This window comes from Gopherus flavomarginatus, chromosome 9 (genome assembly GCF_025201925.1).
Source record: "Gopherus flavomarginatus isolate rGopFla2 chromosome 9, rGopFla2.mat.asm, whole genome shotgun sequence".
Lineage (NCBI taxonomy): Eukaryota > Metazoa > Chordata > Testudines > Testudinidae > Gopherus > Gopherus flavomarginatus.
The window spans coordinates 7,538,511-7,551,596 of NC_066625.1; the positions used below are offsets into that span (position 1 = coordinate 7,538,511).

Below are 13,086 nucleotides of genomic sequence, written 5' to 3' on the forward strand. Positions count from 1 at the left end.
TCACAGCTTCCTCTATTGCCTGTTGCTGGGGCCAGGCACAGGTATATTCTCACCCTGGAAATCACATGCTCTATCCACATTAGAGAAGGATTCTGGTCATGCAGGTTTCCTTCTGACTCTTTCCAGGGGGAGCTAATAAACCCAGTGGGATGTGACCAGAAAGGTCCCTCTCAGGGGATGCGGTCACAGCACAGTTAACCCAGGCTCTTACCTGGGGGGTTAGACCCAACCCCGTACCATCCACACACCATGTGACCTGGGTTTGGAGGTGCTTTAAACCCAGGCTGCCTGACACAGCTGGGGGTACAGGTGAGAGCGCAGGCTCCGGTTTAGCTTGGGCTGAAACACACTCACTTTGCAGCAAGGATGCATGCAAGAGCAAGAGCTGACAGTCCTCCAATGCATTCCCACAATTCCCTTCCAGTTCTCCCACAACTGACGGAATGGATTGGGAAAGAATCCTGGAGTGTCTCAGCACAAAGAACGTGGGATACGCCCCACATGGGTGAGTGTAGAGATGGTGAGGATGCAGGGCCGTGTGGAGGCTCACGTCACCCAGGCTAGACCAACCCCGGTGCCAATTACCTGGGCTAACTGTGCAGTGAAGACATCCCCTACAACAGGTGAGAAAGAGCTCGTTCTGCAGGCCTGTCCCCAGAGATGAAAGGAGGAGGAGATGGAAAGAAAGAGGAATGCCTTAGCCGTGTGCAAATGGGGAGTCCTCCACGTGAGTCATTAGGGTTGGCCTGACTCCCCTGGGAAGCACCTGGAGGGGAAGCATCTCCATTCTTGTTGATTGACTGGCCCTAAACAAAAGCACTGTGAATGCTTGGGGGGCCCATATCCTGGCCAGCCAGCCTGCTTTCCCTACCAGGAGTGGTGACAGAAAGGGCCAGTGCCCCATCCTAGAAGCTGGGGTGGGACACACCATAAGGCCAGCCCGGTTCCTCTTCATACCGCTCCCATTCTCTGAGGAGCAATCTCTCTCGCTCTCTCTCCCTTCTGTCCTCTCTCCGTGTTTATTAAGGAAATGACTTTAACACGGGGAACGGCCTCTCGCCCTAGTTCCCCACTTCGGTTCCGGCTTTGGTTGGTGCATCTAACACATTACACCAGACACCTGCTGAGAGAGTCAAACCAGAGCTGTGCACAGAGGCAGGAATTTTCTCTCTCTGTTTTTTGACACGGGCGTCTCTCTCTCTCTCTGTGCAGATCTGAGCCGTCATCTACTCCTTTCGCTAAGGCTTCAGGCTGGCTGTTAAAAACAAACTACCCCTACACAGACCCACATGCAGCCCTCCCGACACATGCAAAACACATGCACATACATTAAAACATGTGCACGCATGCACCCTCCCACATGCAGTCAGACATGTGTGCACACCCGATCAAACATGTGTATGCACCCAGACACAATTTCATTCCAGTCTCGTAACAAGCGTGGACACAAATCCCCATCACAACGGCCCTTGCAGCAAGTAGCCCATGAAACAAGGTTACCCCTGCCCCTTTGCACCTTCTGCAGCACAACCATAAAATCCCCACGTTCCGTGCGGCCCCATCCAGGGAAGGTTGCGCCCCCCTCGTTCTGTTGCATTGGGGGGCGGTATATTTACGAGGCCAGAATGTGCAAAACTCTGTGTGGCTCTAAATGAAGCTGCCTGCACCTTTGCCTGTTGAGCCCTGTCTATCTGCACAAATTACATTTCTGCTTTTATTAGTCCCAGATTGCTCTCATTTCCTGCTGAGTGTCCTGTGGATATCATTAACATTTCAGCACCTTTTATTTATTTATTTTGAAAACCGAAGCCTCTGAAATACATGACCAAAAAACGCTATTAAAAGCTACTAAGAAAGGTGCCATTGCTAATTTCCCATCCCCTCCAGCACCCCGTTATTCCACTCCCCCTCCCCTTGAATGGAATGCTGGCTCTGCTTAATCAAGCTCTTCTGTATTACAGCTGGATTTCCCAATACGCACAAGCAGCTGGATGCGGTTAAAGCATATATCTTGGAGAAAAGACAGTTCGATTAAAATACGGTGAACCTTGTGCTTAAGTCACCCGATGCACAAATCTTGGCTTCAACATTCCCCCGTCCCACCAAAGGGGCTAGGGGGGAAGGAATCGCGGAACAAAAGAACACAAATGAAAGAGAGGCCCTGGGGACATGGGGGGGGGGGGAAGGAGAAAACGAAAGGGTGGAAAGGGCCCAAAAGCTACACAAGGAAGTGGGTTTGAAAAATGAAAGCAGCTTGAAAAAAACACTGAGCTGTTGCTTTAATGGAAGACGCCTTCCTTTCTCTTTGATTATTAATTATTATTACTTTTCCAAAGAGCCCAGGCAACGCCAGGCTGAGATAATGACACCGTTTGGCTGTGGTGGAAGGAGGGACGTGACATTAGCACAGAGAGAAGGGAATGAACCGGGGGAGATGGCGAGCGAACGATCCAATTAGAATCAAAGCGGGTATGGGTCACGGTGACATTTCCACTGAACTGATTCCCAGGCTGGATGAGGATCCTCGCGTGAGGATCTCCGGATTTGTCCCTTACCCGTCAACCTCCAAAAGCAATAGTGTGTGAAGCCCCTGGAGTCAGTGAGGAAAGAGAAGGCCTGGAGCAGCCTAGCAGTGGGAACTGATTAGCAATGGGGAATGTGACAAGTGAGGACAGCAGCCACCTCCTGACAATAGCACCTCCAACAACCGATGGCCCTGACGATCTGTGCCTCCCAGACTGTAGGCTCCCCTCCCCCAGCCCCACACATTGGCCAACACCGAGCATCAAGGGCCCCATCTATCTCTGATGTAACTCCTTGGATTTCTATGGGGACCCCTAACTCCTTTGATACTCACACAGTAGTATTAGGCCTTGTTTGCATTATGCCACACGTTGGTAGCACAAGTGGGTTGAAACCCGCTTTGGTTCAGCAGTGTAGCTAGGGCCGACTTTTGCTACAGTTCCTAAGCTAAAACCTGGCTTTCAAAACCTGGTTATAAACTCACCTGGGCCCATCCACTCCGGCTGTGCAAACCACATGATCGCGCAGGTCAGCCACACAGCCGAAGTCAGCGAAATGGGGTTGTTTCGCCTGTTAGCCAGTCCCTTCAAGCCAGTGCAGCAGCATGCAGCATTCCAGGTCAGCATGCCCTGCTGCACAACAGCCGGGGAGAGGGTTGTGTCAGGGTGACACAAATACCGTATGGCTTCATGCCACAAAGCGCCTTCCCTCACTCTCCCCTGGACTGAAAGAATCCGAATGCAGATAAGCGACAGCAGGGGGGAGAGGCGGATTCAGAGTTATGGCAAGGGAGAAAGCTGCTTTCAGAGGAGATCTGAAAAGAGAGAGAGTCAATGAGGCTGAGATGATAAAAAGCGGCTGTTGCAGAGACTGTGTGGGGGGACAGGGAGGAGGCTGAGCTGCATGAGGGTTGGAGCAGGGACGGGGCTAGAAAGGGGGTGGGGTCTGCGATACTGGCTACAGCAAAACCATGGAGGGTTTTAAAAACAAGGCCGATGAGCTGGTTCAGGTCAATGGGAGTTTCGCCCCCGACTTCAGCAAGAGCAGGATTTAGCCCAAGGGGAAGCAAGGCAAATAAAATCGACAGAAACCGTGGGTGGATTTCCTCCTGAGTATGTCTCAGGGGGAGCCCATCAGCACAAGAAAACACCCACACAACCCTGGATATTCCCCCTGGATCCTCTGCTCTGCTTCTTACACACAAGGCTGCACTCTGCTCTCTGTTACCTGGGACACATCCAGAATTCCTCCCCCCAAGCCCAATTCTGCTTCCAGTGAGGCCAGTGTAAATCCAGAGAGGAGCTCTGTTTGAATGAGTTCAGTGTTTTGGATATATGCGGCACAGAGTTTGCCCGTTTCCTTTGCTCCCACGTGCTGGGGGTCCTGACCCGGGACACTCCAGATCAGATCCATTCCCACAGTCTGTGCTGGCTCCAGCGTGTCAGACATTCCATCCCCCGGCACCTCAGCCCCCACGGCTCCAGAGCAGCGAGACCTTGGCAGTATGCAGTTGCCATGGGGACAACCTCTTATATGACCAGTGGTTCGGACGATCACACTGTGCAGTGCAGGAGATGCTGTTCAGCTGCCTAGAGCCCCTCCCCCACCCCGGCTCACAACTGTGACCGTGGGAGTCTCACAGAGGGAGATCCCCCAGAAATTATATTTCACAGCCATGGGAGAACAGCCATCACTATGGAGGGGAACATTATTTGCCTGTGATTTTGACCTGACTCCTCTGGAAAGAAGTCAGCGGAGATGAAAATGCTGGAAAACCTTTGCAGAAATCTTATGTTGTTAAAAATAATATATAAATGTTGCCTTCCTGGAATGAGTGATGAGACCTAAAGTGCATCAGTAATGTACCAACGCTTTGCCCTTCACAACCCCTCTGAGACAGGGGAATGTTGTTATCCCCCATTTTACGGCTGGGGAAACCAAGGCACATATTAGGCCCAGGAGGGGATGTAAGTAGCTTCCTGCAACACTCACCACAAGCCCCTTTGATGAGGCAATCTTTTTTCAGCTGCAAGGAGGAATGATGTGGCAGGGGAGCTTTTGAGGACAATGATCACAGCATAAGGTGGGAAGGATGTTGTGTTGGGCAGATAATGGGAGGCCACGGCTGGAGAACAGAACCTGTGAAAATATCTCTGCTTCATCTTGGAAAGGGTAAGGGAGAGGGGAGAAGAGTCAGCTGCTCTAGCAACAATCCCACTGAAATATGGAGATCCATAAATACAATCTGTTTACTACAGTGGCGGACCCTATAGAAACTGCTTTAACATCATGAGTCTTACAGACGTTGAAGATGGTAACTTGTGCCTCAGAGCTCCTGTACATCTCCCTGTCCTGCCCCGGTCAGACGGCGTCTGCGCTTGTTGGACTGGTCCCAGTCTCTCTCTTTAGACGGTTGCGTCCAAAGACAGCTGAATATTCCTGCTCATGAATATTAAGGAGCAGACAAGACTGGCATGATAAGCAGTGATGACGGGAACTCCTCATATCCACCCAAAGCACCAGTGCCCTGTGTAAGCTGACCAAGAGTGACCCTCAGTGCCCCGGTTAAGATGTGATTTTATTCTTCATGTTAGCTCAAATCCAGGCCTCGCCCTTCCGCAGGTTGGTCATCCTGTTACAAAGAGCTACCCAGAGAGACTACATGACTGACACACAGGACAGAGGAGCCCTTTGGAGTCCCCATTGTCATTCAGGAGAACAAACTCCTGGCAGTGTGTATCTCGCCCTTCTCTGCTGCTGCTGGAAAGAGAGACCCGGACACAAGTTTGGATCAGATCACACGTGAAATGAGCTTACTGTACTCCCTCCCCACCCCGCAAACTGCGCACACAAATTCAGCACTGCTAATGATGGCTGGTTAGGAGAGCTGGCCCAGCAAGCAGACAGGAGCAGAGCTGCGGGTGCTTTTGGGATGAGTTGTGCAGTTTTGCATGGACTCAGGACTGGCACAGCTGGCCACGCCTCAGGTCAGGCTCGAAGTGCATGGTGGGCAGGCCTGGGCGGGAGTATCTGGCTGCATCTGCAGTCAGGCTTGCAGAGCACTGGCAGAGCTGTTTGGGAGAAGAGTGGGGAACATGCACAGCACTCACTCCCCAGCCAGCAGTCCCTCTAACAAACACTAAACAGGAATTCACTTTCCTCACTCCCATCCCACAGAAGGACGCTGATGAAGGGTCTGACCTTATGAAAGTGCTGACATCAGCAGGACTGGAGGATGCTCAGACCAACCCAAGAGCAGCACAGCACCCTGCAGGACTGGTTCTGAAATGCAGGTCCCAGCATCCCTGCCACCTGCAAGACAGCCAACCCCTCCCTCCCTTCCAAGAGGTCTCCTACGTCCCCTTGCTAGCAGTCTCCCATCCTGTGCTGTAAGGTTGGGCTTAGCCAGGCGAGGTCTGTCTCTTCTCAGCAGGTGCAGCTTTGACACAGCTCCATTCCCTCACCTCTTTCCCTCCTGAGGCTCTGTCTCTGCTTGTGGCCTGGCTAGCGTGGAACTTAACAGATGCTCCAGCCTCTGATGCAGGCTGGCCTCAAGACAAGCTGTCTACCGGGCTGAGACCTAGCCTCCCCACCCCCACATTCATGCTCCCAGGTGCCCCACCCCGCGAGACTGCTCAATGCTCTATTCTCCAGGATCCCAGCTTTCAATTATGAAGTTTCTAGCCCAGCCCCGTGATCACAATCACAAAGGAAATCAATAGGCAGCTGTCTCATTGAGTCTGCAGCCTGACAGACTGAAACAATAGCACTGAGGCGAGGTGGGAACTTAACCTCCAGGGCCTAGTTCAGACTGTTGAACTAGCAGGCCCAGCTTGCCAGGGTTTTGACTCTGAGCCTATGTCTACAATGCAAAAATAAACCAAAAAAAACCCACAGTGGCACCAAGACTCAGAGCCCGGGTCAACTGACTCAGGCTCCTGGGGCCTGGGCTGTGGGGCTAAGAACAGCTGTGTAGACATTCCTGCTCAATGGCGTCGGGGCGCAAGGGGGAGGGTCTCAGAGCCGAGTGGGGACAAGGCTATTTTTAGCCTGGCAGCCTCTGCCCCAGTGAGCCCAAGTCAAATGATCCTGGCTCTGAGACTGGGTGCCATGGGTTTTTCTTTGCAGTGTAGACATACCCAGAAAGCCCATCCAAACAACCACCCCCACTCTCCACCACGTACCAGCTGTGCACACCCAGGCGTGGTTCCGGGACGCAGCCCACTCCTGCAGAAGGAGATATTTTCTGAGGGCATGGGGAGGGGAGGAGAGGGGAGAATCACCAACAGGGGGCATTCGCTTGTCAGAAAAGCAGTGGAGCAGCAGTTCTGATGAGCGTGAGAAGTAGAGGCGAGACCCAGCAGCACTTGCCGGCTCCAAAAGGGCAATGAGGAACACTCTTTGGCTAGAATGGTGACGAGGAAGGGGAAGGAGAAAAACAGGAGCTCCGTGGAGGAGCCCCTTAGGCAGACGGAAAACTCCAGGTACTGCCCACTACCACCTTTTCACGCAGGCGATAAACAAATGCCGGCGAATGGCAACTTGGGATATTGGAGGGGCACTTTCTGGAGGGTCCCCACACATTTCCCTGCTGAGTAGGAGATTCCACTCCAGCGCCCCTCCAGACATCAGCGGCACGCTTACCTGTCTGTCAAGTTCGACACAGGAGCGCTTGGCCAACGGGAAAAGACATTCCCCACAAGAGTACAAAGAACCCCTCTCTCTCTCAGGATCTCACAGCACTTTCCATCACTCCGCGACTTGTGTCTCACAGCCCCTCCACCAGTGAGGAGGTCAGGCTTGTCCTCATTTTACAGAGGGGGAAATGGAGGCACAGTGCGGGTCAGGGACACGCCCTAGATGCTATAGTCCTATTTTCTAACTAAAGGACCTATTTTTACAGCCTGTTGCCCCCTGTAACTTCACTTCAGTTTTCACCTCTCCATATTGGAGGGGGATAAGAACACAAATTAGCATTAAAACACCCACTTGATGCAGGGCTGGGAATGTGCAGTCACTGGCCAAATCCGCTACAATCCTTCACTTCCTTTCACAGTGACCTGCCACTTATCATCAGCAGCATCCTTGTGAGTGGTCCACAGCTGACCCCTCTGTTGTGCTAGGAAAGAGAGGTGGGCCCAGAGCTTAGGCTGGATGTGGGGGCCAAGTGCTCCACAGATGGAAAAGGTCAGAGAGGCTCAGCCATTCCCAGCAGGCGACCTGGAAACTGCTTAACTCAACACCCATCTCATGAGAAACACTGCATACTCGCCCCTTCAGGTGCCCCAGACAAGGGGTTTACGCTATCGGGCCGGACAAGCGAGATGGAGCCATGCGGTGGCGTTGAGGTGTCACGACACAGTTCTGCAGACGCTCGCGGAAGTGAACGCCAGCCGCTCAGATGCACTGAGACTTCCGCTGCCGTTTGTGATGGTTTTCTGATGCCCGCTCGGGGGGAAGGAAAAGGCACAGAACTGCAAACGAAGGCCCTGATCCAAAGCCCTCTGAAGTCAGGGGGACTCTCTGCACACGTCAGCACGCTGAATGAAAGAACGGAGGCTCAGGGACTTCACCCTCCAACGTCACTCACTCTGCTCAGAGGAGGGGCGGCTACCAGGAATGGCACATGTTTTCACTGACAGTGCCTTTGGACCTTGTCACTCCCCCTCCGGCCACTGCAGTCCTGGGCTGCTCCAATCCTCTGCCAGCTCCCCGCACCGCTCCAAGACTGTCTCCTGCTTCCAATTCTCTAAGGGCCTGGTCCTGAGAGAGGCTGAGTGCCTGCAGCTTCCACTGACTTCAACAAGACATGGGAGTGCTCAGCTCCTCGCAGGATCAGGCCCTCGCTGCTACCACTCAGCTGCTCCAGCCTGTTCTCTCAGTCTCTGGTTGCTCACTCTTCGGGTGATGTGACATCAGCAAGGTCTTGCAAACTAAAAATAACCAGTGCTGTTGCATGGTAATAATCTGGGGAAAGCACTGTCATTATGGCTCCCTGACTGTTCCCAAGCCCCCAACCCCACCACCCCGGAGCTCTCCAGATGGAGTGTTACAAAATGCAGCCCCCTTGCTAAGCAGCAACCCCGGGATGCCAGCTGTCAAGACACCTAGGCAGCAGGCTGCCGACCATCTAGCCTAGATCCTGGGTCTGCTCACCTTCCGCCAGGGTAGCAGGGGAAAGGGCAGCCCCATGCAGTGACCTGCCCCCCCGCTCCAGCCCCAGTGGGAAGAGAGCAGCAGCAGGGCGGGGGGGTGTGTGTGGCAGATTTCACATTGCAGCCTGATCATCCTTTGCACAGGGAGCCGTGGAAAGGCGGGGGAGGCTGGCGCTGTGCAGCCCTGCCCCCTGGGCAGAAAGCGCCTGGCAGCCCAGGAGCTGCAGGCTGGAGATGCCAGCAGCATTTCCCAAACCGTGCTCTGGCAGGCTGCCACACCACAAACTGCTGCATGTAATTTGATTATTAAGGGTGGGGGGGGGAATCAGAAATTGCCCAGCCCCCGCCAGGCTATGCTGCGCCATGCTAAGACGGGGGCCCCTCTCCAGCTGGCAGAGGACAGAGCTAATTGTGCAGCCACTCTCTGCTCGTGGGCACTGAAATGAAGCCGGGCCCCACTCCCAGCAATTAGGCTGCGACTCAGGGATGATGTCTGTTAGCCGCCTCTGAGCGAGAGATGAGCCGTGACCCCTCCCCCCAAAATGCATGCACCCCCTTGGTGGGGGATCTGGGTGCACAGGTGCTTCCCAGGGGGGTGGTTTGTGTGTGTGGGGTGCCTCCTGGCGCCCATCGGGTTCGGGCACCCATGGCTGGGATCCGAGCGTGGGAGAGGTGGCAGCCAGGCGGCTGCTCGCGACAGCTGTTCCCTCGACGTGCTAGACCGGCAGCAGCACGCCCTGAGCTGCCGGAGGAGTGGCAGGAAATCCGCAGGACTCCCCCGGGGCCACGTAAAACTTCCTGGGGCTCATTTCTGCTCTTCACATCCCGCCCCCTTGTCTTGCCTGTGCACCGGCACTCAGTGGGCTAATCGGGCGATGAGCAGGCGCCCAAAGCCCCTCTCCCTGCCCGGGGCAGCCTGGTGTAAGGTCACCCAACAATCTCGCCATTGCCTTCCGCTGCAGGGACACAGGGCAGGAGAGGAGCAGGGCAGCCCCGGACTTCTGCCCCCCTCCAGTATTAATTAGAGAAGAGGGGGACGGATTCTTACGCCACCATCAACAAGCCGCAGCAACTACCCCCTTGGCTCTGCCTTTCCAGACATGAGGGCACGCACAGGGACGCAGGGCGGCTGGGCTAAGGGGACCCCCCCACAGTGGGGAGGAGGCAAGAGAGAGCAGCTCTCCTCCCCAGCCTCCATCATTCATCTTGCTCGATTCCCCGCTGCACACTCCCTCGGAAATCAGCCGAGTGAAGCAGCTGTTCCTTGCACACTTCACTTGACCACAGATGATGATAAATGAGGCTGGGGCTGTGCGCGTGGGGGGAGGGGACGGCTCACTCCCCCCCCCCCCCCCCCAGGCAGCGGGGAATGCCCTAGGCGGGTTCCTCCAAGCTCAGCAAAGGGCGCAGCGCGAGGGGCTGGAGCCGGCGGCCCCGGGGAACGCGGCGCGCGGCGCGGCCCCTGAGGAGCCCTGCAGGGCGCAGCGGTGCTGCCGGCAGGACGCCCTGTGAGAACGGCCCGGCGGGCTCAGCCCAGCAGTCCTAGCTCAATAGCCTGGCTCCGACCGTGCAAAGCCTGCGCCTGGGAGCTCCGCGCATGGGGCTCCATTGTGCCTCCCGGCAGGCAGGCACAGCCTCTGCTTCGTCCCCTCCCTCCAGCTCCACTGCGGCTCCTCCTCCTCCTCCAGGCTCCACCTTGGGAGCCCCCCTCCCTGGCTCTGGGCTGAGCCTCCTAGTTCCTGGGTCCCCGCTGAGCCCCTCCCCTGCTACCCATTGACAATCGTAAACACTGGGTCTCTTTCCTCCAGCCGCCCGCGCCGGGAGAGGCGGCGGCGGCGGGTGCAGATTGCTGCGGGCTGCTCATGATCCGGTGGTAGCACGCAGGGCTCTTGGGGCGCTCAACCTCCTAGTCAGCAGCGGGGCTGGCGCTCTCCCGGGCGGCTTTGCAAGGCTGGAAGCAGTGCTCTGAATTCAAGGGGGAGCCCTGTGAATGCTCAAAATGCTCAGTAACTTCCCGGCCAGACAATGCTCCTCCCTTCCCCACTGGGCTGTCTTCCTTCCTTGGAGGTAATACATGACGCTGTCCACTGCAGCTTCTGCCCAGCTCATCTCAGAGGCCTGTTGCTCTCTGCCTTTATGCTCACACTCATCCCTGTCCCCATCTGGAAACCTCAGCACAGCCCTCCCTTTGGTTCTCAGCCTGGAGCCTCCACTCCTCCCAATCTAGGAATTTCAAAAGAAAACACTGGCTGGGAATACGGGTAATGACTCAACGTTTCTTCCTACCACCCAGGATCCGATTCTCCTCTTGCATGCACCGCTAATGCTCCACTGACTTGCCCCACGTCCGTTTGAATCAGAGCCTTCTCACTCTTCTTTTGGAGAACGGCTCAGATGCTGGCTGTGGGTTTTTTCCCTAAAGTAGCTCTGGTGCATTCAGTCTCACACCAGATGTGGAGGAGAAATGGCCTGGGTGTATTAATCCCTGTAACCTCCCCTCCCCCCTTCCGTTTTTGATTCTTTCTTCCTCAATTTTTCCTTTCAATTCTCTACCTTTCCCAAGCAACTTAAAAAACAAAACAAAAACAACAAATTGGCAGCCCTTAATGTCATCACAAGTCAAAAGGGCAAAGGTCGGTCCTTTTCACCTCCTCCCAAGGCCGAAATCGCCAGAGGAATTACAAATGAGTGAGGGGAGGCATGTTATACTGAACTCCAGCCATGAGAATATTGGGAAGATCCTGTGCTCAGGGTTTTAGAACAAGTCTCCTAACTCCCTAGTGCTTCAGTGAAATGCCAGCTGGCAAGCTCAGTTCAAAAAAAGCCAGGAACCTCCCTGCAAACCAGATGCTCAACCTGAGCTGAGCATTCCCAGGCAAGTGATTGGTACAGCAGGGAAGGATGCACTGTCGCAGAATGCATAGCCCAGGCTTAACATGTAGAGAGGAAAAACTCTTGTTGATTACTTCTCCCACCAATCCCCCCTCCCCTGGATTGGCATCAACCTTGAGAGGCTTGCAGGGGAACGGCAAACAAGCCAATCGTTGTGCAGAAAACAGAGCTAAGGTTAACGAGGGACTTGGCACTTCAGCCTCTGCACCTAAATCTTTTCGGCACTCTGCCTGAAGCTTGTGACGCAGGAAGACAAAAGCAAGGACAGCTGGAATGATATACTGACCCTCTGGCCTTCACGTCTCTCACTGTGCCTAGGTATTGCAGCAGGTTCAGAGAACTGATTTCAGACCAGTAACCACTGGAGGAACAATACAATGCCTAATGAAAGATAGTGCCTCATATACTTAGTACTGACCTGATGGCCTTCTCTTAACCGATGGACTTCACAAATACTGTCAATCTCTAGTTTGGAAGTGTTCACATAAACAAGACTGACCCGAAATAGTGGCGTGAGAAGACTTAAAGACCCAGTGTTATGAGCTGTCTGTTCTCAACCTGCCCCAAGGGAAGGAAGCGAGATGGTGTATTGAAGTTCATTCACGGGGGTCCCTACAACGCACCAGACAAAAAAGCATTGGCAGTGACTGAATGGAACCTCCTGCGTAAGTCCAGCTGCTCGTCATATGCACTGAGGAGCGTATCGTGGTGCCAATCAAAGAACAGTTCCATAGGTGGACAGAATGGTACGTTTCCCTGTAAGCTCCAAAGCTTGTCTCTCTCATCAACCGAAGCTGGTCCAATGAAAGATATGACCTCACCCATCTGGTCTCTCTACTATCCTGGGACCAACATGGCTACAACAACACTGCATGTGTCCCTACCATCACACATCTGCTTGGCCCATCCTGGTCTCCTCTGCGTATGTACTCACTTATGCAGGCTGCGCTGCAGCCCATGACACTGCATCCTGATTGCTACTTTTAGCGAGCTAGCGAGGTTAAATCTAGCACAGGTACATCTACATGAGCTGTACATTACACTTCTGGTTACATATCCTGAGGCCCTGGCGGAGCCCTCCATCACCTCGAAAGAGCACCCGGCCTCTTCTTTCACCACCATGGCCCCACACCGCTTCAACCAGGCTTTACAGGAGGATCAGACGGGGTCCCTTCAAAGGCCAGCAGTGCTGATCCTTAAGAAGTCCCTACAGCACTTCTGTCCATCCCCCTGAAGGAGAAAACCTCCACCAGTTTTGTAAAAGACCCCACTAGACATGTTGCCTTTTGTGTGAATTTCACACAGAGTTCTTGGGCTCCTACCAGGTGGCATGGATGTTGAGCACACACTCAACTGAAACTCCTGGGAGCTGAAATGAGGGGTCCTGTCACCGCTCTAGATCTGAAAACAGGGAGTCCTAGTGAAAATGCTGATACAGTTTTAACTATAAATTGCCTGAAAGTCTCCCACAACCACGATAAGCTTTGGATAACCCTCCACTGCTGCTCAGAGCAAA

At 54.2% G+C, this 13,086-nt stretch overlaps 1 protein-coding gene across 12 annotated transcripts in view; it reads right to left on the reverse strand.

The window, feature by feature from the left end:
- The window catches only part of RAI1 (retinoic acid induced 1), a 136,028-nt gene that overhangs the window by 15,824 nt on the left and 107,118 nt on the right, over positions 1 to 13,086 (reverse strand). Inside the window, exon 1 of one of the 12 annotated variants that reach the window (XM_050967852.1) lies at positions 3,008 to 4,005. The exons of the other annotated variants lie outside the window; for them this stretch is intronic. The gene's annotated coding sequence lies outside the window, so the exon portion shown is untranslated. Of the gene's footprint in view, positions 1 to 3,007; positions 4,006 to 13,086 lie in introns of those variants that run through there. 12 annotated transcript variants of the gene reach the window in all.